Raw genomic sequence first — 25,979 nt, 5'->3', positions numbered from 1 at the left:
TGGCTAGTTAGTCTCTGGGATGCCTGGTTCCTCTGAGTGCCTTGTCAGTGGGACTGGATCCTGGGAGTTCCTGCTTCCTCTGCACACTGTGCTGGGCTCCTGGGAGGTTCTTTTCCTCCAAGCACTGGGCTTCCTCTGCGGGGACTCAATTCCTTCTCCCTGCCGGCACTGGCTACAGCTGTCTGTGCACAACAAGTTGAGCTAGCATTGGCTAGCAAAGTGAATCATTAGTGAGAGAGGTACAAGGAGTCTCCCAGAACTAATAGATCGTTTAGTCCTAGCCAGAGAAGTTGCAGTACAATAGTGACTCATTGCACAGCTACCAGGATTGCCTAATTCAGTCGAAGGAGGTAAAATTGGAACCGTGTGAGATGGAGCTGCTGGCAGCAGCCAGGCAGTTCTTGACAGTGCCGTCTCTGTGACCCACCCACTGGGCATTATGAACAATCAGAGAGAATGGAATCTCGCCAGCAACAAAAATGGGGCCAAATGTATGGTTCACAGATGTTCTGCCTCTTGGTCTTTCCAGTGTCTTAATTTCAAGGTGAATCAAAGAAGAAATTGTGGATGGAGCTAGCCATTGCCAATTTGCTTTGTTGCTGACCATGGAACTCCCCTATCCAGGATGCTGCAAGGGTAAGGAGGTGATTTGGCATGGATCAGTGCTTGGGAAGTGGGGGAAAGAATCAGCAGAGAGTTGGGGATTTTCTGGATTGTTCTTGCAGAAACTAAATGGGAAAGCTGCATTCCCGCTGCTGTGAAATTCACATCCTACTCTGCCAGCTAGAATCACCGGGAATCTACCTGCAGCTGTAGTGAAATTCACCCAAATACTGAGGTGCTGTACAAGGCCTGTATACTCCGTACGTCCCATGTAAGCCCTAGGACTTAAGTGATGCGTGGACTTTATGCTAGGCCTCTGCAAAGGGGTGAATTTCACATCTGCTGAACACACTGTCACTGCACATTCAGTTTTAAAGTCAACACTCCGTTGAAACAAACTGCTCCTTGTCTTGGTGCCATTGGTTCATTCTGCTGGGCTGCAAAGGGCCTTGCCCATGCAGCAGTGTGTCCATGACAGGGGTCAAGGAGTTGGGCAAAAAGGAGTTTAAGAAACCTGTTTAAATATGTAAGTTTAGGGGCAAATTCTCACCTTGGCAGAGCACCACTGAAGGCAATGAGAGCCACAGGTGCACACTGGCGGATAGAAATGGGCCCACAGATTGTGGAGAAGACAGCAAAATCTGCAGCTGAGTTTCCATGACGGGGACAGAAGGTCTTGTGTTTAAAGCACTGGGCTGGGCCTGGTAAGAGCTCACTTCAGTTCCTGGTTCTGCCACAAGCGGTTACTTTATCTTCCTGCTTCACAGGGCAATTGTGAAGCTAAATTAATTAACATTTGTAAGGCATTCGGCTGCTCTAGCGATGGGGGTTATATAAATAGGTGGCTGTAGAAGATGGGGGTCCTGTCTTCATGCTTTCAAAAGAGTGTTCTAGGACATGTCTGGTTGCCATTTCCCCTCCAGCCATGTGACACTCTCTCTAAAACATTATACAGCTGTTAAACAATTCAAACCCATCAAGATGTTCACATTGTCAGACTAAGTAACCAGGGCCCAGAGCCTCAAAGGTATTTAGGTTCCAGGTATTGAGGTGACTAAATAATGCTGAGGATCCAGGCTCAGGTGAATTTATCGCTATTCCCCTGCTGCCCACACCCCGAATGTTTCTTACTCAGTTGTGGTGTATTATTTTAAATTAGATTGTGAGTTCTTTGGGGGCAGGGATCCTGTCTGTCTGCATGTCTGTGCAGTGCTTATCAAAATGGAGCTTTGATCCCAACTGGGGATGCTAGTCATTACCCTAATAAAAATAAATAACAATAAATCAATGTTCAGTTCTCCCTGCCTCTAGTATGTATTGCCACAAACCTAGCTCTGTTTTCTGATGTTCTTTCTTTGGTTCTATAGCTAGCTGTCTATATTGCCATCTGTTTAGCTGCCATTATCTGAATGTAGAGACCTATATATTGGACAATTGAGCACAATATAGAGGACGATTGTATCTAACGGCCAACACAGAGTAAAGGATAAAATAGATCAATGAATGCAAAAAGACTTCTTGATTCCTAGGTGATGGCTGTGAGAAAAAGCCCTTGCTTTGAGATAATGGTGATGAGCGCACAAATAAACCTTTGTATCCACTGTTTCTGGAAAGACTGAACTCTCTGTGGAAGTGAAGTCCCAGCATTCTACTGTTCTGCTAGGCCCTGATGTTGCAAGGTACTTAAGCACGTGCTTAAATACCTCACTGAGCTCATTGAGACGCAAGTGAAGCTACAGGTCCTTTGAGAAAGAAATCTCCTCAGAGTTACAGCAAAAGAAACCATAAGATGACTCAGAAATAATAGTGGGAACTTATGCTGGAAAAGAAACCAGAGGCATTAGAGAGTTACAGTGCATAGTTTGCATGTTTACAAAGGAAGGGTGTGGAGATCTGCTTGCAGACCAGTTTCCCAGGGAGAGCAGATGACAGGCCAGATAGCGTAGGTCTCAGAGTGTGCACTCAGTGACACCTGTGAGCAATCTCACTGCCCTGGGCAACATCAGTGCAACTCCATTGCCTTCGGTGGGCATGAGCTGGAGTACCTGATTACAGCTTAGCCTAAACTTCTCAAACCTAGCTGCCTAAAGTTTGGTTCCTAAACCCATATTTAAGTACCTGAAGTTTGGCCCAATTCTCAAAAGGTACTGACCACACACAGCCCCATTAATTCCAGTGGGAGCTGATGGATGCTCAGCACTTATTTTTAATAGGCTCTGAGGTTTGGAAAGCTTGGCTTTACAAAACAATTCTCTTGGTGACGTACAAGGAGGAACAGAATCCAGCTCACGCTCCCTTAGCTGTGCAGGTTCCACAGGAAGCAAACGCTTATTTTGGCAATGAAAATGCTCAGAAGTGGCTCTGATACACAGCCGGGAGGAGGTCCCTTTCCAGACACCGGGTGGAGCAGAATCTCACCTGAAATGCTTGCTTGAGCTGCCACGTGCTCACCGGCACCCAAGATGCTTTGCTGCTGCTACCAAGGCAGGTCACGTGGAGGGATTTCTTGGCTAATCCCTTTATTTCAGTGTTGGGTGAGCCTACATCTCTGCTCTGCTCATTTGTACCTTTCAGACAAGGAGCCCCATTGTCGAAGGGTCAAATTCACCCCTGCACCCTGGCCCCAGCCCCACTTTCACCCATCAGTGGTGCACAGGCCCTGTGGCTGGCCCTCTGTGCTGGGGTGAAATTCATTCATACCACCAGTCTGCTACTGACTTGGAGGTCGCTCTGTGGCAGCAGCAATGGGGATCAACCCCCATTTTAAAGCTTTTTGCTACAATATTTTGAACATGCTCTTCCAAGCTAAAATACACGCCCCAAAATGTCACTCTTCACGGTGCCATTGGACAGCTACATCAGTATCTGGGGGTCTGGCCTGGCAGCAGCTGCAGAGAAATTAGTTGGATAAAGATGTTGAACACAAGGGGCTTAGTTACAAGCGCGGAGACAAATGATTTGGGATTATTGTGGGGAATCCACGCTCCCAGGATTCAGTTGTAAGAATAAAGGCAAGTGAGACACTAACCATTATGGGCCTGATCCAAAGCTTCCTAAGTCAATGGGAGTCTTTCCATTGACTTCAATGGGCTTTGGATCCAGGTCTCTGGGCAGAGGGTGAGACCAGAAACCAAAAAGGTGAAAACAGAGGCTGGATGAGGCTCCAGGGTGAGCCTCTGCCTGGTTGCTGTGTCCAGGGCTGGGCTCTTCCCACAAGGAGGGAGGTTGCTGCCCGGGAGAAGGGGGCAGAGGAGGGCACCAAAGCTGATCCTGGGTCTGAAGAATCTAAATTTGCAGGAAAGATGAGTGTTTGTTGAGCAGCGGGTTTGGCTGATTCCCCTGGGGAGGAGCTGATTCTGCAGGAAAGTTTGAGGTTTGCACATTTCTAAAAGGCATCAAGTGAGTCAATAGACAGAAACCGTCCCCGCAGGGGAATAAAAAATGAGGGGGTCTGACCTAACCCTGAGGACAGCAGGCAGGCCACAGTAGAGGGGGTTCAGGCAGAGTTTTTAGGTAACAGGCCCAGTTTCCTGGCATTGATTTCTTTTGGAAACAGCATTTGACTGAAGAAAGATGGGAGGCCGAGGCCTCTTCCAGCCCTCAATCAGAGCTAATAGTGTTTTAGTGCCATCATTCGAGATGGGAAGGACCCTCTTGTCTCTGTCTCTCCCGCTCTGCCTGCCAAACGACAGAGATTGCAGCCCTACCTCTGAGCACACATCCAGCCCCCGGGGTCAGGAACACTGGAACGAGCTGGCTGCTGCAGCCTGGGGAGAACCTCACGTACCCACGGCAGCTCTGTGCCTTCTGCCGCCAGCTGCATGGCAACCTGGGAGCATATGACCTCCTCCTGCCCAACCCTCGAGTTCCTCCTCTCTGACACCTCCTCTCAGCACCCCTCCAAAAATGAAAAGCCAGTGACAGAGCATCTGCAATGTCAAGGAAAGACTCTCGGCGAACAGAGCCTCTGTAGCAGCCTGGGAAGCACATAACATGCTTGGAGTTCTTGGCAGGCCAAAAGAGAGGCTGGTTTTTATTATTTTTTTGTGGGGGGGAGGAAGCTTATGATTTAAGTGTCCATTTCACTGCCAGACTTAAAATGTCAGCGGTGAATTAAATGACTATTGACTTTACCCCTTCACCCCCCCCCCCGACTCACCTCTTCCGCTAACGTCTCACAGGGGCACGAGGGCTTCTATAAACAGCAAACAAACTTGCAAGCCGCCCCAAATTGACACCGGAGACATTTATCCTTAATCGAGCTGGGCGCCCTCCAACGGCTGAGCAGGACAGAGTCCCCCACTCCTGCCAAGTGGTTAGGACTCCTTTTTCTTCAAAGTTAAGAATAGAGTGACCTTTGGAAAGCCAGCATGCTCCTCCGCCTCCCGCAGGCCTGGCACTGCAAGGGGTGGTCAGGAACGAGAAGGAGGGCACAGGCTGAATCATTCTGCCCTTAGCTAGTGTCTAACCTTTGCCCCCAGCTCTGGGTGGCCCAAGGATGTGGCCAATACTGCGCTCTGTTGCCTTCACCTTGTTTCCTGATTTTCAAGAGTCTTGGGGCTGCTTAGCTCCTCGCCCAGCCCCTCAGAAACTATCAGTGGGGTGTGTCTGCTGAGCTGGGGTCTCCAGGGGATGCAGCTTCCTTAGAGGTTAAAAACCCAACCTCACGGAAATGGGATGAGAAGTGCTCAGCTGGCTGGCATGCACGTTCACTGAGCTCTCCAGCACGGCACTCGCCAATAGGTTCAGGGGAGATAGGGGTCGTGTGAGGTGGGCTGGGAGCTCAGTTATTCCCCTTGACTCATCTTGAACTACCAGAGGGGCTGTGCAGTGACGGGGTACCACTCAGGAGTCACATTGCCAGGGGCTTAGTCGCATGGGCGAGAGGCACTGTTTGAGGGTGTCTCCTGGCATTGCCAGGCGTGGGGATTTTAAAAGGAGATAAACATGTTAGACACGGCGGATCCCTAACAATGAGGAATATGGGAGAGCAGCAGGTCTCCACAGAAGTACACAGAGATGGCTGATTTCCTTGGACTCAGGGGGTACCTGCTGGGGTTAGCAGGCCTGTATCTTTTACAGTCTATGAGCTCTGGAACCCATATGGAGTAGCAAGAGACCCCTTGACTCCGATGGGACTCAAAAGTAAGTTCTACTTTGTGTGAGAGGGCAGAGGTAGGAGTAGGGTTGCAGAATCAATCACACCGTGGTTCCAAATGAAAGAAATGTAATAAAGGGCAGTATGCCTGTGTGGTGAGTTGGCTTGCTAAGGTCTTGTTTTTAATAAATAATATTGTCTATTTTGCTAACACTTCTTGGGGAAGGTCGGGGGGTGGGGGTGGGGGAGATAGATAGGCCTATGGGAGGATTGAAAGGAGAGGCAAGAGGCCTTGTGGATTGGGTCAGGGAGGGAGTTCCAGGCATAGACAGCTGCCCGGGAGGAGATGCAGAGGTGAAAGGAGAATACGGAGCAGGTGACTAGTTGTGGGGCAGGAGTGAAGTGAGGAGATGATGCTGTCTCAGTGTCTCACATTGTAGTCGGGTTATCGACTCTCTGCTCAGTGTGACACATCTCTGTAAAGAGGGCTCCAGTGCATCTGGTCCACAATCGCCCTTTTGTTGCTCTGAATGGCCCGTCGTCGTGAACGGCCGCGCAGATTGTCTTCAAACCTTCGTTTCTCGCCTGAGACCAAGCGTGGGAAGTGTCAACCTGGAAAAGGTTGCAGAAGGGTCAGTGAGCCAATGGAATGAAGGGCTTAGAATAAAAGGAGAAGAAAGCCTGCTACGTGTGATGTGGTCAGTGCAGAATTCCAGAAAGCATCCAACTAAGCACCTCCTCAAATGGCGATTTCTCCTCCTTCCAGCAGCATGGGGAATGAGGGAATATCTGCTCCTGCTGCCAGCAGCTGTTCTATTTAAGCACCGCACACAACAGGCTGCTGCACTAGAGCTATGAGGGCCGGATTTCGTGCTGCCTCTGCTGAGAGATGCAGCCCAGGGGGAGGAGGCGCAATGGTGGCGTTATGCCACCTCTGTAGCGCCTGGATTGTTCCATAATCTTGCAATGTCCTGCAAGGCAAGACAAGACAAGCGCCTCCTCCTGGAGCGTGTGCCTCACAAGGCTGAAGTTAGAAAGCAGAGTGGCTGTAGAGTTATCTCTGTGCCAAAAACCCCACAATGTCTTCACTAGCAAGAAATGGGTCCTTTTACTGGGATGACCGGGCAGTATCACAGGAACCTGGCGAAGCCAATTTTTAGCCAAGAGCCTCATGTCAATGCCCAGCATAAAGTCATTAATAACGGGTTGAAAAATGCCTGGTTTGGCTGAGACGTTAGGTATGGCAACACAGCTGCAACGGTGCCATTTGACTTCTCATTGTATATTTTGTATGATATGAAAAATGGGACCATTTTGTACGCCGGAGATTCATTTTGGACACGTCTATGGGAAACAGCCTGATGTCTCCACATGATGGAGGAGCACCCCCAGCTGTTTGCAGAGCACTGCGGCAATATGCCACAGCGTGTAGGCCAGGCAGGCGAAGTTCCTGTCACCTTACCCATTACTCTGCAGCACAGAGTTACAAGAGCACTGAAGAAATTCAATGTGTCCAACAAAGCAGCTGGGAGAGGTCCTTCCTGAGCTTCAGTCAGCTCTGAGTGCCATCAGCCGAGCAGTCCGCCAGCTAATTCGTGTTTCCCTTTTGCTAGTGTGTGTCTGCACAGCAGCCAAACCGAAAAAGAAAAGACATCCAAAGGGGAAAAATGTTATGCACTAAAAGATCAAAGGATCAAGAGCACTTTGGAGGCGCAAACATACCACACACGGGCTCGGGGCCTGTGGTCAGCCGGAAAAACCTCAGTTTAAAATTCCACACAGCCCTGCTGTTTAATCCTTCTCATGCAAATTCCCCCCACCCCAGTCTTAGACCAGCACTACTACTGTGGTGGCACAATTCGAGCCTTTAAGCCTGTTTGAAGTATGCAAGAGTCCCTGTTTCTCAGCAGGAGGGCTGGAAAGCTATGTCAGCAATGCCAAATATGTTCCTGGGATTACTGTACCTTCCTGAGCAGAAACCAGGAGAGCGACCCATTAATGCCTCCTAATCTGGCTAATAAATAAAACTTGTTCTCGGCAGACACGTCACCACTTTAGCCCATGCTGAGGGTGGCGGTCTAACACATCCTGTTGCGGAGCTGCTGGTCTCCATTGCCCGGTGGAATAGTCACACATTTATACCGTCTGCAGCAGGCTATGCCATAGTTCTGAATGGTGGTAACGTAAAAGCATCTGCATTATTATGATGAATGGTTCTATTCCAATAGTTCCCAGGGGTCTCAGTCAGGATCTGGGCTCCATTGTGCTGGGTGCTGAATAAAACACACATGAAGGGGCAGTCCCTGCACCAAACAGCTCCCAAGCAAAGGCTACGTCTACACAGCAAAAGATGTGCATGGGCTAGCTCACCCAGACGAATCCAGTAACAAGAGCAGTGAAGACAGTGCAGCGTAGGCTTCAAAATGGGCTTCAGTGTGGGTAGGAGAAGCCTGGCATGGCCCATGAGTAGATATTTGGCTTGCAAGCCTACTCTGAAGTCTATGCTGGGCTGTCTTCACTGCTGTTGTTACCCACGCTTGCTGGATTCAAGCTGGTTGGGTAGGTTAGCCTAGACACCCCACTACCCCCCCAATGACAATGAATGATATACAAAGAGTGGGGTGGGAGAGCTAATCCTCTCACACTAAGGTTCAGCTATCCTGGTGATAGGCACTACAAAAAAGTCCTAAAATAGAGAAAAAGATGCAGCTTGTATGTTCAACTATATATTAATGATTATCAATAGGGAAAGTATGTGGCAAGCATTACCATCTGCCCTTCACTAAATTGGCTGATTTCCTATTAGCATCATAGGCGAGACTGGAGGACAATGGGTAATGGCCTTCCAGATCAGTTCAGAGAGGGCATCCAAGGCTTTAAAGGGCGTGGGAAAGAAAGCACAGAGATGGTTGTGTGAGTAGCTTACAAACGAGTAGACAAAGCTGGTAGAGTGGATGGTGTGGAGGAGGCGGGAGCAATGTAATAAGAGACAAGATCAAACAAGCATAGGGTGACCAGATGTCCCGATTTCATAGGGACAGTCCCAATTTTTGGGTCTTTTTCTTATGGCTCCGATTACCCCCGCACCCCCCGTCCTGATTTTTCATACTTGGTGTCTGGTCACCCTAGACAAGCAGGGACGGGGAGAGCCATGGAGGGCCTCAAAGGGGAGGGTAAAAAGCTTAAACTTGAAATGGTGGAAGTGGGGGAGGCAGTGGAAGGATTTCAAAAGGGGATGATGTCTTTGAGTGGTGGACAAGGAAGATGATTTTAGCAGTGGTTGTTGTATGGCCCAAGTCTGTGTATTGAAGGAGGGCGGGGGCTTGGTGATGTAGGTGTCGGGGAGGTCAGACAGGAGGGGGTTACATGAATCAAAGAGGCTATGAAGACCTAGACAAGAGTGTTAGCTGTACTGAGAGGGAAAAGACTGGGTCCCAATGTGGAGGAGGATTAGTGGCAGGATTTGGACAAGGTTGGGAAGATGCGTGGGGTGTGGGAGCGGCTGGAGTCAAAGATGAACCTCAGGTTACAGTCCAGAATGACAGGAAAGCTGGTACGTTCAGCAGTGACAGAGCACGTGGGGAGGGATTCAGAGGTAAGATCAGGAGTTTGGTTTTGGTCTTGTAAGCTTAAATTGCCAGTGAGACATCCAGAAAGAGACAGGCTGAGGATGGGAATACCAGGTCACGAGTGTATTTTGAGGGAAACAGTCCAGAAAAGACAGAAAAGTTAAGGAGGAAGGAGAGAGAGGGGCTGAGAGTGGGGACAAGGGAGACTATTAGCTATGAGAGTTGGGCTCTCTGGAGAAGGTGGAGGGATGGGAGACACAGAGCAGACAAGAAATCTCCATGTGAGGGACAGGGGAGAAGGAAGAGGGTGCTGGATGTGGGGTGTTAGGAGGCAGAGAGGAATGATGGGAATGGGTCCCATAGACCAGTAAATAACAGCATTAAATAGTCCACCAAGGCCGAAGGATGCAAACTCCCATGGGGTTTATATTTCAGTACTGTGCCTACCTACTGTTTAGTGCTTAACTTCCAGTGGACCAGCACACTCTCTGGTGTGGTTAACAGAACCCACATGGAATTAAACTGCTTTGCATAGAGGTATTTTTAAAAGAGTGTTTTTCTCAGAACTGAATTCACTTCAATGGAGTGACACCCATTCACACCAGCTGAGGATCTGGCCCATTGAACTCATTGGCATTATGCCCATTTACACCAGCTGAGCATTTAGCTGGATATGCACAAGTAACTACTATGTAGTTGTACAAGTAATGAGTGGCACATAGAAATACAAAGATGGAGCCGTTGAAAAACTTGGGGAAGGTGAAGGTGGAACTGAGAGCAAATCAGAATCTTAAGGGTAAACAGCCTGAGAAGAATGTTGCTGTTAGAAGGGAAAAACCCAAGCATTATAAAGCCAGCAAATTCTGTGTTAAGGTTAAAGCCAACAATTTGAAAGTATGGAAGTCCATAGTTAAGATAACCCAACACCTTACCTCTGCCCCTGTAGAGATGCCAGCTCCCCGTTTTCCCTTCTTTGCAGGAGGGGATGCTCCACAGCATGGTGGATTTATAACCGTTGTCCTACATGCATGGCACTGATGCTAAGTTCAATGCCTTGTCGGCACACGAACCATTTCTTATATCAGTGCTAAAAAAATCAGGTTTTGTTTTATATGTAGACAAGCTACTCCCTGCCTCATCTACACACAAGGGTGATGCCGGCATAGTTAAGGTGGTACAATCCCCTTAGTGCAGGCATAGATATACCAATACACAGGTGTTTTATACTGATAAAGCTATTCCGGAACAGGAAGGAGAATAGGTTATCTTGTCATAAGGCACCTTTATGCTCGTATAATTGCATCTACACTAGGGGTTCTACCAGTGTATCTGTGTCCACCCCTAGCTGACATAGTTATACTGGTACAACAGCTGTGTGCAGGTCAGGCCTGGGTTCAATGACACCTGGGTTATTGGCTGGCGCATGGACTCATACTACCCAATCCTGTGAGGAGCTGAGCAACTTCACAGGATCAGGCTCTTTGCAAGGAGCGAGGAATTCAGCTTTTAGGCTCATCAGGAATGTTTGAAATAGCTTCGTTTTCCTGTTGACTTTGAATGGCCATAAAGAAGGGCAGAGTTGGCACAAACACTGTACAATTAACGGTGAGGAATTCTAGTTTTTCTAGTAGTTGATAAAGCTAAATTGTTTGTTGCGGTTGGATAAGGCAGTCTGAGAGGCCGATTTGCATAGGGCGCCACTCTGAGGGCACAGTTAAGGTAGTTTGGTTGCCACAACTGAATTCCCACACTTTCAGCTGTTTGGATTCTTGGCCGCTTAACTTTACCGCTCCATGTCTTGATGTTTTGAGTGATTGTGAGTCCTGCTAATCAAACCATGTTTGTAAGGGTTTTTAGCTGCTGTCTTCTCCCAGCTGTAACTGCACCTTAACAAAGTTTTTGGTTTGGAAAGTCCCCTAGTGGTGGTTGGGTTTATTTTTTGTTTTGTTTTTGTTTTAATTTTGAAAGAGACTTAAACACAGGGCTCAGAAGAGAAGGATTCTTAGGAGGAAGAGAAGAGTGATTCATCCCTGCCTGGTTCCCACTGACTTCAGGAGGGGAATACACTTGCACAGGAGCGGGTGGGTGAGGTTCTGTGGCCTGCAATGTCCAGTAGAGCGGACTAGATGATCATGCTGGTCCCTTCTGGCCTTAAAGTCTATGAGTCTAACTCCCAAGATCCTTTACTGCATGACGGATTGGAAGAGGAAGGGGCACAACAAGGGGGTCAGACCTTCCCCATTCACATAGCTCTCTCCTAACCATTGGTCCCACCTTCCTCTCTTATTATATGAATTCATTGTGTCACAGGAATACCTAGAAGTCTCAGTTGGGACTGGGGCCCCAGTGCGTTAGTCAGTCGATGGATAAACACAAAGCAAAAGACAGTCCTTGCCCTGAAGAGTACACAGTGTAATTAAGACAAGATGCAATAAATGAGTGAAGCCAGCAGCTGAAAGGAACAAGGGAGGCATGATAAAGTTAACATTAATAAGAACGTGTTTCCATACACCAAATAAAAAAAGATAAACATCAGATCGTCTGGCTCCCAGCTACCTAGCCAATCTCAATTGGTCCCAGTCTCAGTTACACGGCTGAAAATTCACATAAACTCAAACAGAGCCAGAATTTGGTTTAATTTAAAATAGCCATTTTCACAGTTCCCTTGCAAAAGTGTCACGACTTGTGAGCCATGCCATGCCATAGGAGCCCAGTGCTTAGGGCCATAAACTCTTCTCTCTCCTCCATTGGCAGCAACATTTGAACACCTTGACTATTTAATAGCGATATAGGCTGTTTCTCTTGATGCGAAGTGCTTGTGCTGATGTTAGCCAGGATTGTATCCACATAGGAACGGGTTCGTGCTGTATTCTGGGGGGGCTACTGGTATCTCCAGTGATGTCACCTCTCAGCAAAGCAGCCAGCAGCAGAGGCCCAGAAACCTAGTTTTAATTAAAAACGGTACTTTCAATTATGCTACACAGCTCACACATGTTGAGAGCTGAACTTTCACCTTGGCTGGGCTAAGCCCAGTTCTCCTTGAAAGCATGGCATGTGTCAGTCAGGCTCTGGGAGGGAAGGGGGCTGCCCCCACTAACAAGTTAGTGCTTTCATAAAAGTGTCTGGCTAGAAAGAAATGGGCGGAGAAGGGAGAGCAACGGGGAGAGGAGGGGAAAGGAGAGCAAAGGGAAGGAGGGAGTGCTAGAAACCACAGAGGAGAGGGAAGGAGGAAGTTGATAGAAAAGCAAACTGTATCATCATGGTTATTTTTATTGTCTGTATTACATAAGTGCCCAGGGGCCTCTACAATTCTAGGCAGTGTACACATGCATACCTCAAGAGACAATCTCTGCCCCAAAGAGCTTACACTCTACATAGACAAAAGAGGAATGGGAAAATGGAGGTCCGCTTATCTACATTGTATAGATGGGGAAACTGAGGCAGGCAGCGGTTCAGTCACTTGCCCAAAATCCCATATGGAGTCGGTGGCAGAGAAAATTGGAATTGAACCCAGGTCTCAGGGCTCCTACAACCACGCCTTATCCACAAGGCCAGTTGTTCAGTCTAGGAGACTGTCTATTGTCAGTAAAAATTCTGTAATTACCCCTTAGCTTCTGGACCTCAAAGTGTCCCCTCAGCCCAGCATCCAAACCTGCTCTTCTCAATGCAAGAAGAGTCTCCTCTGAGGCAGGCTACCCCTCCTGACTCACCTGTGCATGAAGGCAGTGCTTCCTGCCCCATCAATACGAATGGCTGTTACTCCTGCAAGCTATTGATTACTGTCTCTTTCTGGGCCTTAGCAAGATGCTTACACAGGCCATTGTAGCAAGACCCATGTATCAGCCACCTGACATTTGAACAGTATGCCCCAGGCTTAGCTAGAACTGAGCTCGGAAAGGACTCTCTAGGGAGCGAGGGAGCCCCTGGCCTCCTTTCTCTGGTCTTGCCCCCATTGGAGTCACTGGAGAAACATGAACGGCATGGTGCAGACACATCTTCAGGGAGCAGAGAGCGTTGCAGAATATGTATTGGTGTATGAGGTGTAAAGCAGAGGAGAAATCCTTGCGCTACGGGCAGCAATGCCCCCTTTCTTCCCCCAGGAGGAGAAGAATGAACTAGTGTGGAGCCTTTGCTCCTATCACCTGTAGAGGGCTCTTCAGACTCTATTAATGTAAGGGGCATGGGTGACCCTGTTCAGAATACAAGCAGCTGTCAATACAACTCCTATCTTGGCCTCCAAGGGAAAGGGAGAAGAAAACAACCCCTGAAACCTCTGAGAATATGCTTGGCTCACTTGGAAGCAGAAGAAAATGCCTAAAGCCAGAGTTTGCCCTTCCCCTGCCATGAGACTTCCCACGCCTAAATCAGGTAGTCACCCGGCAACATCGAGGAAGCAAGGCTGCAGCGCTGACCTCACTCGATAGGCCTGCTGCTTTACAGAGGTACTACTAGACTGCTGGGTCATATGACTGAGGGACTTCGGTAACACAAGATGAGAACTATTTGCTGTGACTATATTAAGAACATTTCACGGGCTCCTGCCTCCTGGTTTAGGTCACTTTGCTGAGATCTGGTGTCACAGATTTAGAAAGTGCCCCTCTCTGCAACAGCCATGGAAAATCATAGGCCTCTCCGTCAGCACAGGAGGCCACAGGAGTGACCACGCAGACCGGGAAGGGCTAAATATAGCGCTGATCGTTTTAAAAGCGGGGTAGGTGGTCAGACAAGAGGGAAGCGGAGAAAGTCAGAGAAAGTAATAATGGTAGGAAGGGATTAGCAGGCAAAGTGATTGTTAAATGTGGGATCCAAAAACTGACTTTATATTCTAAGGAGGTGGTTTGCTCCATAATCACATTTCTGATGTAAGATTCCCAAGACACTGTCACAAGTCAATTCAAAATACAGAGTAATCAGGCCTCAGAAATCAGATAAATATTGCTGCCAAATAAATCAATTAAAGTAAATAATCTAGCCTTTGACAGTAACTAAATAACCTAGACATTGAAACTGACTAAATAATCCAGCCACTTAAAACAACTCTGAGATTTAGCAAATGGAGCACACATGATAATCAGTACAGCTAATGAACTTTAACAAATAGGAACACGATCCATTTCACCTAAAACTTGTATCTTGGTACAATGGGATATTTGGAGCTACATCTTCTTCTCGTATAAACAGGTGTGAATTCATTCAAGTTCTTGGAGTTGTTCCCACCTACACCAGGCATGAATTCCGTCCCTCTGATCGAACGACTCGGTGAGCTTGGGCATACGACAAAAAAAATTCAGTGATGTCATTTGCCACAAACAATGCATTTGTAAACTATCTGGCTTCTAAGTGGCTGAAGCGCAAAGTGGGTTCATTCTTGGGGCCTATCAGAATGCACCTTTTAGAAAATGAAAGGGACAACAAGTCCCCCTAGGCAGCTGTCACTTTATAATGAATGCCTCAGTGGCCTCACCGTCTGTTTGCTCTCGCATGCTTTGGTCATTCAGTGCAAGAGAGACAAAACCCCTGGAACAGCCTGGCTGTAGTATTAGTCTCATGCGCTGAAGACAAAAATAGGTCGGCTCTACGTTCTGTTGTCACTAAATTCACTTGGCATTGACACCACACCAGTGACCATCCTCCCGGGCCAGTGTCCTGGCCATGAGCTTGGCCCAGTGTAGGCGAGCAGGGCAATGTGGTCGGTATGTCTCATCATCTGGGCTACCAAGGTGCACACTGAAGGAATAAAACCCTACGTGGCCACCCAAGACGTTTCTAAACAGTCAGTTCATCAGAGCCTCCTGCTTATTCCCCACCTATTACCACAGCCTTCTGTTTTTGACATCACTGTTGATTACTGGGAAGACAACTATGATGTCATGCTCAACTGATTGTGACTTGTTGGTGGGGGCACAGGCAGCCAGCAGGAGCCAGGAACTCTGAGCTCTGTTCCACTAATCTGCTAGGATCCCTACTTGTATTTGTACTACGAGGCATGTGTTATTTGGCAGTTAATTCATGTTAAGAATTAATGGAAAGAGCAGTGTCGTGTACACACTTAAACACACACACAATCCCAGAGATTAAACATGCCCTTTCTGATGGTGGTTCAAATTGGTGCTCTAAACACAACTAGGCATTTAATTACCATGCTCAGGATGCAGTTATTGTATATATGTAGGGGGATAACTGTAAAGGTCCAAAGAGCAGCTAGATGCCCAATTCCCATTGGAAGTCAGTGGAACTTGAATGCCAGCCCCCGGTTTGTGGTGTTGATATCTCCCCTTAATAAGCACAGATGGTTTAAATAATCGAGGAGGTTCAATAGCTGTGCGATAGCACATCTCATGGTGTGAGAGAAGGCAAAGCTCCAGAAATATGCCTGGTTATCAGCTGACAATTCATATACAATAATTGTCTTATAGCATCCAAAGGTTTACATCTGAGTGCACGGTACTGTGAACTGTGTGTTATTCAGAGACTCTCACTCTGCAGCCCCTTACTTACATAATCTTTACTCCTCGTTGACTTCAATGGGACTGCACAAGTGAGTAGGGACTAGTCACTTGTGTAACGATTGATAGCATCAAGCCCCAGCTAAGAATTATAAAATGTGTTTGCCTCTAAGGCTTAACTAGAGCCGGGGCCAGTGCAAATTTTCTGCTCTGGCCTGAATCCTAGCCACAAAACCCCAGCAACGCAGGTCTGAAAACCCATCCAGACTTTCAGAGCGTGTCCTGCCAATTCCCTTCCCAGCCCAGTCACCCTGGAGATTCCGAGCCGCTCAAGTGAGGCCTTTGTTTCACACAAAATCAGTAGAAGGATCGGTATTGGTAGTGCTTCGAGGTGTACAGACGTGTGCAGAGTTTTGACTATGACCACCACTGGCAGATATTGCTAAAGCTCCAGTGAGGGTTTAGGATAAATCTTTGTACTGATGTAGTAACTTTCCTCCAAGGATCTCACAGGACTCTTCGGGAGTGGGGAAGTATTATTATGCTCATTTTACAGATGGGTGCACGGTGCAAGCGACTCGCCCAAGGTCCGTTTCAGAGCTGGAAATGAAACCTGTGTCTTTACTTCCAGTCCCCTGCTTCTAACCACTAGCGCACACTCCCCTCCTACCGCTGGTCATAGAACCGGGGAGGCCAGACTCCCAGGCCCTTGTTCTCACACGTTAGACCACACTGCCTCCCGTTTTTCATTAACTGACAGGTATTTCTAACAAATCCTGGGATAAGTGTTATCTGACCTAAATGAAAACTTTGAGATGCAGGTAAAATGCAACCATTTTACGTCAGTTTTTCATTGGGGTTGATAGAAATGGGTAGCTGAGAGAGGGTTGCGCATGTATTGGTGAGCATGTATGCATAACTGCTTCTATATTCAAGCCTCTGTATTCATACGTGTTTGTGTGATGGCGTGTATAGTTTGCCTCCCTGTTTTCCCTGCGTGTGAGTATCTGTTTGTGCATAAGACTGCATGTGCCTGTGTGTTTGTACATGTGGCACTTCACCCTGGAGTGTGCTCCTGCCTGCTAGCAGGGAAGGGTAGATCTGACTAAAGCGCCTCTAACGTTTGAAAGCACATTTGCCTGTGCACATTAAGCTGTGGTCAATCATCATCCACATGCTTTGCAATGTCCTCATTAGAAGCAACTCTGCAAAGATGAAGGTCTCAATCCGCAGAAAGGGTGTGTCCGGGCTTTGGATCTGGGTGTGTAAACAAGGGCACAACAGATTTTGTGAGTATAAACTCTGCAAACCTATAAGACTAAACTCCTGTGACATATTTATGTTTCCTCATACACAAATCACATTGACTCTCACACTCTCCTCTCACGCGGCATCACTGGACTTCAAACGGAGCAGAGGAGGCAGCTGGATTCATTAAACAACATCTTGGGCACCATGAACATGTGCCAGATAATAAGGGGAGAGTCACAATTAAAATGTCAAACTAGTTCACATTGCTATAACAAAGTCGGAGAGGATTTCTCTCTATGTGCCTTTCTGTTTACCCTGTTAGGGAGCTGAGGCTGCTTTTTCCATGCTGTGGTTTTCATCCCACGTGGGAGACATACCCAATATATTGTTCGTACAATATCTGCTTCCTACATGATATAATTTGTTGACCACTGAGTTAAAATGTGGAACAGAAGCAGATGCCCGAGCGGGAACACTTTATAATATCCTGCTCAGAACTAACCCTTCTTACGGATTTTGAGTGCTTCTTTTCCCTTTCTTTTCATTAATTATTATTATGAATCCCACCAGCACTTTGAGATTCACTGAAAAAGTGCCACAGAAGGACAAAGTGCTTTACAAATAGGAATAAGCTACAGCCCTCTAAGGTAGGTAAATAATGTTGTTTCTGGCTTGTGAATGGAGCAGCTGAGGGACAGAGAACATGAAAGGTGAAATCTTGTGGCCTGTGCTATGCAGGAGGTCATATTACCTGGTCAGAATGGTCCCTTCTGGCTTTAACATCTAGGAACCAAAAGGTCACAATCAGGACCGTCTCCCGGCACCAGCAAAGCAAGCAGGTGCTTGGGGCGGAACAGTTCCAGGGGCGGCGTTCCGGCCATTCTTTTTTTTTTCTCTTGGGCAGTTGCCCTCTCAGAGCTTGGGGCGGCAAAAAACCTAGAGCCGGCCCTGGCCACAATTTTCAAAGGCAAATGCCTCAAGTTAGGCCTGTTTAAACACGTAAACAAAAATGGGAGCCAACGGGAGTTTCAGGTGTTCAGCACCAGTAAAAGTCAGCTCACTTTTACTGAGGTGTCCAAATGTGGATTTAGAGGGCTAACTTTAGAGTCACTAGGTGACATTTGCCTCCTCTCATAACAGTAAAAAGAAAAGGAGGACTTGTGGCACCTTAGAGACTAACAAATTTACTTGAGCATAAGCTTTTGTGAGCTACAGATGACTTCATCGGATGCATTCAGTGGAAAATACAGTGGGGAGATTTATATACACAGAGAACATGAAACAATGGGTGTTACTATGCACACTGTAAGGAGAGTGATCACTTAAGATGAGCTAATACCAGCAGGAGAGCGGGGGGGGGGGGTAAGGGGAGGGCGGAGGAGAAAACCTTTAGTAGCGATAATCAAGGTGGGCCATTTCCAGCAGTTGACAAGAACATCTGAGGAACACTTGGCCGGGGGGACGGAGGGGGGATTAAACATGGGGAAATAGTTTTACTTTGTATAATGACCCATCCACTCCCAGTCTCTATTCAAGCCTAAGTTAATTGTATCCAGTTTGCAATAAATGGACACAAATCAGATGTCAAGAATTAAAACATTCATAAACCAGTCGGAGAACACTTCAATCTCTCTGGTCACTTGATTACAGACCTAACAGTCACAATATTACAACAAAAAGACTTCAAAAACAGACTCCAACGAGAGACTGCTGAATTAGAATTAATTTGCAAATTGGATACAGTTAACTTAGGCTTGAATAGAGACTGGGAGTGGATGGGTCATTATACAAAGTAAAACTATTTCCCCATGTTTATTTCCCCCCACACCCCCGCCCCGCTCTCCTGCTGGTATTAGCTCATCTTAAGTGATTGCTCTCCTTACAGTGTGTATGGTAACACCCATTGTTTCATGTTCTCTGTGTATATAAATCTCCCCACTGTATTTTCCACTGCATGCATCCGATGAAGTGAGCTGTAGCTCACGAAAGCTTTTGCTCAAATAAATTGGTTAGTCTCTAAGGTGCCACAAATACTCCTTTTCTTTTTGCGAATACAGACTAACACGGCTGCTACTCTGAAACCTCTCATAACAGTGAGTCACTGACAAGGGCAGGACTAGAACCTGGGACGTCTAACCTGCAGTCTCCTGGCTCTAACTTATAGTTTCTATCAGGGAGATTTACAGGAAAGCAGGCCCTGACATTTTTGAACATGTAGCCCTTAATTGCTCCATGCCTCAGCTTCCCCATCTTTCAAATGGGGGTGACTGAGAGAAGAGTTGTGAGTAGAACTGGTTAAAAAAATGTTCATATGTGGGTGGGGTGTTTTTTGGACAGAAAATAGCTTTTTTTTGACCACACAGAAGTTTTTGTGAAAAATTTCCATTTTTGTCAAAATATTTTGAGTGTCTGTTAAAAAACAGAAACACCTTTTTTGGCAACTTAAAAATGAAAATACTTTGGTTGTCAGGCATTTGAATGGGGTGTGTTTGACAAAAATGGAAAATTAAAAAAAAAATTCAACACAACCCAAAAAAGTCATATGCCCCTAAATTTTTCACAGGGGAAAAAAACAATTTCCCAACCAGCTTTTATAATGAGGATTAACTAATTGGAATATGTTCTGTGCTTCAAAAATATGAATATTGTACAACTGGCCAATGTTATATAGTGCTTTTTAGTGGTTGTTATTGAATTTGGGATAAAGTGGGATTTGGGATGGAGGTTGCTTCCTTAAGACACAGCAGATGGCTTATATCCCCCTGAAGAATATCTTGGGCTTTGAGACAGCTCTTTCTGACTTTCATAAACACATCCCTCACTTTTGTATACTGTGGTCAAAGCCTCACAAAGTTTCTCCTGGCTGAAACTCCACCAGCTTGGTGCAGGCATATTCAACAGCTGGGTGTAAGTCTGAGCTCTGAGATTCCCCTGGGAGAGGAAGAAGTAATGTCTGGAGAGAAAAGGACTGGAAATAGATGCTACAGGCCAATGTCTGTAGTAACTGAAGATGTGTCCAAACTAGGAAAACAATCAGATAATGGCCTGTGTTAAAATGGTCCCAGTAGGTCTAGTTGTCTCGGAGAGGGACAAAGCATAATATAAGTCAGGTACAATTTTTTTCGTTTCTGACCACAATTTGAAGCAGGTTTCAGGCTATTTTTAGCTGAGGACCAAGAACAACTCTCTAGGGTAACACAACCTCTGGCATCTCCACTAGTCCAATAATGCTCTTTTCTATGGTCTTCCTAACATTCCTAACCTCCAGATGCCAGAGTGGACAAAAATACTATGGCAGGACTGTTCTCTCTTCAAGCAGCAGAACAAAATCAAGCTCCTGATGTTTGCAGGGCAATCCTGGTGTTGGAGAAACAATCCAGCGTCTTGCAAGCTAGGTTACTAAGGCAATGGTAGGAGAGAGAGAGAGAGAGAGTGAGAGATTAGGTAGATAGAACTATCGTAGGGTCCCTTATTTTGGCCCCAGTCACAATGTTGTGATTTGGTAATGTTATAAAGTGGCTTTCAAGTGCTGTAAAACAACCATAAAAATTGCAACTCTAAGTCCATTCCCACCATCCTCTGCCTCCTTCACTGTTTTTCTGTCCATATTCTAATCATCTATTCCTTTTATTGGCTTCATGTCCATGCCCCACCCCCAGTCAGGTTCACTGGCTTTCTGTTCCTCTCAGAATCAATTCAAGATCACCTTTGTGGCTTTTAAACATTATCTTGGACTTTCTCCACTGACTCCTTTTCCCTCATACCCGTTTGATTAACCTCACTCAGTCTCCAAACTATGGGCCAAATTTTCACAAGAGCAGTATCATTCTTACAGGCCCAGTTTGTACCCACTTATTTTGTGTCCTCTGTTGAACTAGGGGCACACATCCTGGTACTTGTGCCTCTAACTGCAGGCACAATGAGAGAGAAGTTGGCCTTTATAGTTAAGACACTGGGCTGGTTTCAGGAGATCTGGATTTAATTCTCGGCTCTCTTGGCCAAGCTGCAGCCTGTCTTTTTCTGTAGCTCAGTTTCCCTGGCTGTGAAACAGGGCTATAATGACATGTCCCTATCTCACAGAGGTGTCATGAGGTATCCATTTCAGTAATGAAGTATTAGGATGCTGGGGGGGGGGGTGTGAGTGCCATAGAGAGCTCTATCAAATAAATTTAATAAATTGCAGCTGCAGAAAGGGAGACTTGCATTTTTGAGTTCACATCCTCCTACTCTCCCTCTATCTGAAATTCTCACCTCCTCCCTTCCAACCAATGAGTCACGACCCATCTCACTTTCCAACCTCATCCCAGACCTTTGCCTAAGACTGAGTCTCCAGGCAGCACTTTGGGATAAGGCATGTTATATTGTGCTTTGTAGCAGCTCCTCTGCAATCTGTGTTTCTCCTGCAAAACTACACACACAAATGCGGGCTTGTGAATCAGCTGGTCTGTGCTTTTGAGATCCACACCGATTCACCCCTTTATAGAAAGGTCCTATAAAATTTCATAGAAAAGGATAAGCCTTTCTGTAGTTTTTTTTTTTTTAAACCACTCAGGACATGTGCTTTACCTGCTGCTTACAGAGCGAATCCTAATAATCTCATTGTTACCTTGTGGTTTACCCATCTGTTTATTGTACCACCTGTTGCCTCTAGTCTGATACTTAAATTGTAAGCATTTTGGAGCAGACATGCTTTCTTTCAGTATGCGTGTACAGCGCCTAGCACAATGGGGACCTGATCCCTGACAGGGGCTTTAGGTGCTACCACCGTACAAAAATTAATGATGAGCCTATGTAATTTAATAAAGCTTTATATCCCTGCAATAGGAATCTAAAGGTTGTTTAAAGAAATCTATAGAAAGGCTCTCAATCCATTCTTCAGGTTTATAGAGTAATTTCTGCAGAACCCTATCGATCTGATCGCTGTTAAACTCCACAGGTCTCCTCCGTAAGAAATAAGGACAGAACTGCTAGTGCACCCAGCATTCTATAGGCTCCAATCCGGAGCACAGATCCATTAGACTAGGCGCTGTACAAACAGATAGGAAGATTTGGTCTGATTACTTCCCTACAGTCTCTTTACTGCAGTACAGGAAGAGAAACAGTCTGGAGTTACAATCCCTGATTTTATTTTCCCCCTCACCTTTCAGCAGGCCCCGGGCACTGTCCTTGCCCTCTGAACAAACAGACAGCTCCAGTCCCATGTGCTCTCACCTTTCATCAGTACCTTGCACTGTCCCTCCCCCTGGATAAACAAACAGTCTCATGCATTGTCAGGCCCTCATCTTTGAATAGCTCTTTCCCACACAGACCAGGGGGCAGAGTTTCTTTATCTGAGTCATAATATTTCCTCTTGTAACCCAGAAGTGTAAGAACTGGGTGGCCGGCAGAACTGCTGCTGTTTTTTTTTTCTCATTTAGTCAGTGAACCAGATGGGGATAAAGCACAACAACCAAGGGCTTGTCTTATATATCCAACACAAAAGCCAGGAGCACAGGAGACTGGTACAATAGCTGGAGCTGCAATTTTTACTCTTACTGTACCTGGGTGATTTTTTTTTATTAACTTGTATTTTTAAACTTGCTTTCTTAAAGAAGCAGGAGAAGCTGAGTTTGCATCCACACACGCCTCTTGGTTTTGAGGGAGGTTCCATTTTGCAGGGACACCTATTAATTACTCATGGTATTTCGTGAGCTGTGTTGTGCCAGGCACTGGACAAACACAGAGCTTCAAAGGTGGGGAACTGAGACAGACAGAGAGCAGATGACTTGCCCAGGGTCTCACAGTGAGTCTGCGGCAGGGTTGGCTGTTGAACTCACATCTTCTGAGTCCCAATCCAGTGCCTTAACAACATGATTATCCTGCTATCTAAGGTACTGCTGTGGCCCCCATCGGCATAGTAACTGAGCACCTCTGAAGGTGCCCTGAGGTAGGGCAGTGCTATTATCCCCCCACACAGGGGGAACTATGGTACAGAGAGACTAAGGGACTTGCTCAAGGTCACACAAGAAGTCTAGGAGAGAAAGGACTTGAGCGTGGGTCTCCTGAGTCCCAGACTAGCACCCTAACCACTAGGCCATCCTTCCCTTCACACTGCTACTGGGAAGTAGTTCTCATTGTTTGTGCTGCCCTCTTAGCAACATGAAGGTAATATTTGTTCCCTTTCCAGTTGCCACACAAATGTTCCCCCCTCCCAATTTCTCAAGGGTAAGGCTAAGATTTAGTCTTGGGTATTTTTGGTGAAAGTCATGGACAGGTCATGGGCAATAAATAAAGATTCATGGCCTGTGATCTGTCCATTACTTTTACCAAAAATACCCCAGACTAAATCTCTACTTCTGGGGCCCCGCTGCTTCGGGGCTGGTGGATGGGGAACCTGGGGCCACTACTTCAGCTGCCCTGGGGCCATTGCTGCTTGGGCGGTCCCCAGGGCACCCCCAGGATCACTGCTTGGGTGCTCCCCAGAGCCAGCCACATCGGCCGCTGCTTGGGCAGTCCCCGGGGCCGCCCCAGGACTACTGCTTGGGCCATAGGCGCTGACTCCATGGGTGCTCTGGGCCTGGAGCACCCATGGAGAAAAAGTGCTGGGTGCTGAGTACCCACTGGTAACCTCCCTGTCAGCTCCCCTCATCCCCCCAGTGCCTCCCACCCACCAGCAGGCCCCGCTGATTAGCGCTTCCCCCTCTGTCCCCATGCTTCCTGCTTGCTGCGATCAGCTGTTTTGTGGCATGCAGGAGGCTCTGGGTGTGGGGGAGAAGATGATGGAACAGAGAGGGAAGAGGCAGGGCGGGGGTGGAATGGGGGCAGGAAGAGGCGGGGTGGGAGTGGGAAGAGGTGGAAGCCACAGAGGTTGCAGGAAGTCACGGAATCCTCTGTAAGAGACTCGCAGCCTTACTCATGGAATAGACAACTGCTCCACTTCCTGGTAAGTGTAGCTGCGTCGTGGTTGGTATCCGCATGGTTCTTGGAAGAGAGTTTATCTGTTAAGTTGTGCTGACATAGCAAGATGCTATGGCAGAGGACAAGGGTTTCAGGGTGTACGTCTACAATGCAGCTGGGAGCCATCCTCCCAGCACAGGTCTTGGGCTAGTGTGCTAACCATAGTGGGTGGACATTGCAGCTCAGGCAGAGACTCAGCCTAAACATGCAAGCTCACCCAGAAGTCCAGGTGGGCTTGAGAGCCTGAGCTGCCACCTGGGTCACAATGTCCCTACGACTATTTTTAGTGTGCTCGCTTGAGCCCCGCTAGCATGAGCAGAGCCACTATAAAGAATCTTGGGGCCATGTGCACTATGGAAATTGCCCTCCTCACTGTCAAATTTTGTCCCACCTGCCCCCGTTATGGTGCGTACGTGGGCGGGAGGAATTGGAGCGAGTGGCATTGCAACCCGCCGCCAGGTCATGGAACCACTGAGGTTTAGCCCATCACAACTCCACCCATCCACCTCTGGTGGTAGGGGTCCTCCTGAGATGGGGTCCCTGTGCGAGTGCATCAAGTGCACATTGGTTAATCCAGGCCTGAGCACAAGTCTGTCTGAATGGGCTGTGAGGCTCATTTCCAGCTGCAGTGTAGATCTACTTTTAGACTTCACAACAACGGAGGCATAAGAGCATAAAAACCCCTCACATCACATGGGACCAGATTCATCCCCAGACCTCTGCCAGCACTACTCCAGGGTCAGGGACAGAATAGACGAGCCCACAGAATCAGATCCTCATAGATCCCCACCCTCCTGCACTGTGGGGCTGTCAGCTACAGGAGAGGACTGTTTCCTAGGTTAGCTCATCAGGAACCAATCTCCAAAGCTACTGCATGGTCTACCCACAACATCTGAGTTATGCATCTCCTGCTATGTATTTCGGCTGATATTTTCAAAGCTGGGTTACGGCTCTGAACATCATTAAACTTAGTGAGAACCGGGCATCCAAATATCTTAGGCAACGATGACAATCTCAGCCTGAGCGTTTAACAAAGCCACACAAGTGCCACCTTTTAGGAAAAGAGAAAGGCAAGAAAAAGAGGAAGTAAGAGAGGGCATCTCCCTTGTTTCTTTCTGTGTTAAGCAGGTTACCTTGTGCTTCTGTGCTATTTTGGGGTTGACATTTTCGGGAGGGTACTATAATGAGACGCAAATGCCACAAACTTAAAATAACAAGAACCTAAATGTGATTCCTGGATTGCCACCTAGTGATTGACCCATTAATAATAGCTGCTGGTTTCTATAATTCAACATGACCTGCATGGAATCACTGAGGTAATTAAGAAGGAGCGGGAGGGGGACAGAAGGTGCTGTCCGGAACACTGAGCCCCATGCCTGTGTCTCTGTGTATTTGATTCATTGTCCGATGCTAATTTGTTTTAGGAACCAGGCTCACTCCAGCCCTGCAACACACATGACAACACATTTTCTTGAAGTGCTGTGATCTTTCAGCACACTAAAGGTCACGTGTATTGCTTCCTCTCTAATCACATGCTTTAATGATCATTTCAGTTACGGGGTGAGTATCATGTAGTGGCAGGCTGTTAATACAGTGAGTTTCACGTAGACATAAGGCAAATACGGAAAGAATACTATGTAAGTGACTGTGTGATACAAAGATATAATCCAATGATGGGCTCTGGAGACCTTGTAATCCACCTGATTATGGAACTGAGCCATTTGTCACCCAAACCCACACATGTAATTTTCTTCGACTTCGTTGTTGTCTATTCTGTTATACATTATAAAGTACTTTGCTAGGTTCAGCCAGTCAGGCTGCTAAACCAGATATGCTCTTCCAGATTGTTAAATCAGCACAAAAGCCAGAGGGAAACCTGTCTGCAGTCCCTAAGGCTGAAGCACTGTGATGCTTGGATGGTGTTTTGCTTTTTTTAGCAAGGCAGCCACTGTGCAAAAGGGCTTTATGTAATAAAAGCAACCCACTTTGTTTTCAAATCCACATCAGTTTATAAATGGGAAGAAGTCAGTGCTTCTCCCCTGGTGAAACTTCAGAGCATTGGACTGAGCACAAAAC

At 47.0% G+C, this 25,979-nt stretch overlaps 2 long non-coding RNA genes across 2 annotated transcripts in view; one reads left to right on the top strand and one right to left on the bottom strand.

The window, feature by feature from the left end:
* Positions 1 to 12,030: 12,030 nt before the first annotated feature.
* Positions 12,031 to 25,979, bottom strand: part of LOC142071618 (uncharacterized) — a 177,124-nt gene continuing 163,175 nt past the window's right edge. Inside the window, exon 3 of the long non-coding RNA XR_012667743.1 lies at positions 12,031 to 12,212. This is a non-coding gene — a long non-coding RNA (uncharacterized LOC142071618). The remainder of the gene's footprint in view (positions 12,213 to 25,979) is intronic.
* The window catches only part of LOC142071617 (uncharacterized), a 45,257-nt gene continuing 36,689 nt past the window's right edge, over positions 17,412 to 25,979 (top strand). Inside the window, exon 1 of the long non-coding RNA XR_012667741.1 lies at positions 17,412 to 17,614. This is a non-coding gene — a long non-coding RNA (uncharacterized LOC142071617). The remainder of the gene's footprint in view (positions 17,615 to 25,979) is intronic.

The sequence above is a fragment of the Caretta caretta genome, chromosome 3 (assembly GCF_965140235.1).
Source record: "Caretta caretta isolate rCarCar2 chromosome 3, rCarCar1.hap1, whole genome shotgun sequence".
Classification (NCBI taxonomy): Eukaryota; Metazoa; Chordata; order Testudines; family Cheloniidae; genus Caretta; species Caretta caretta.
Note: the sequence above shows the minus strand (reverse complement) of the source record. Positions and strands in the feature narration are given on the sequence as shown.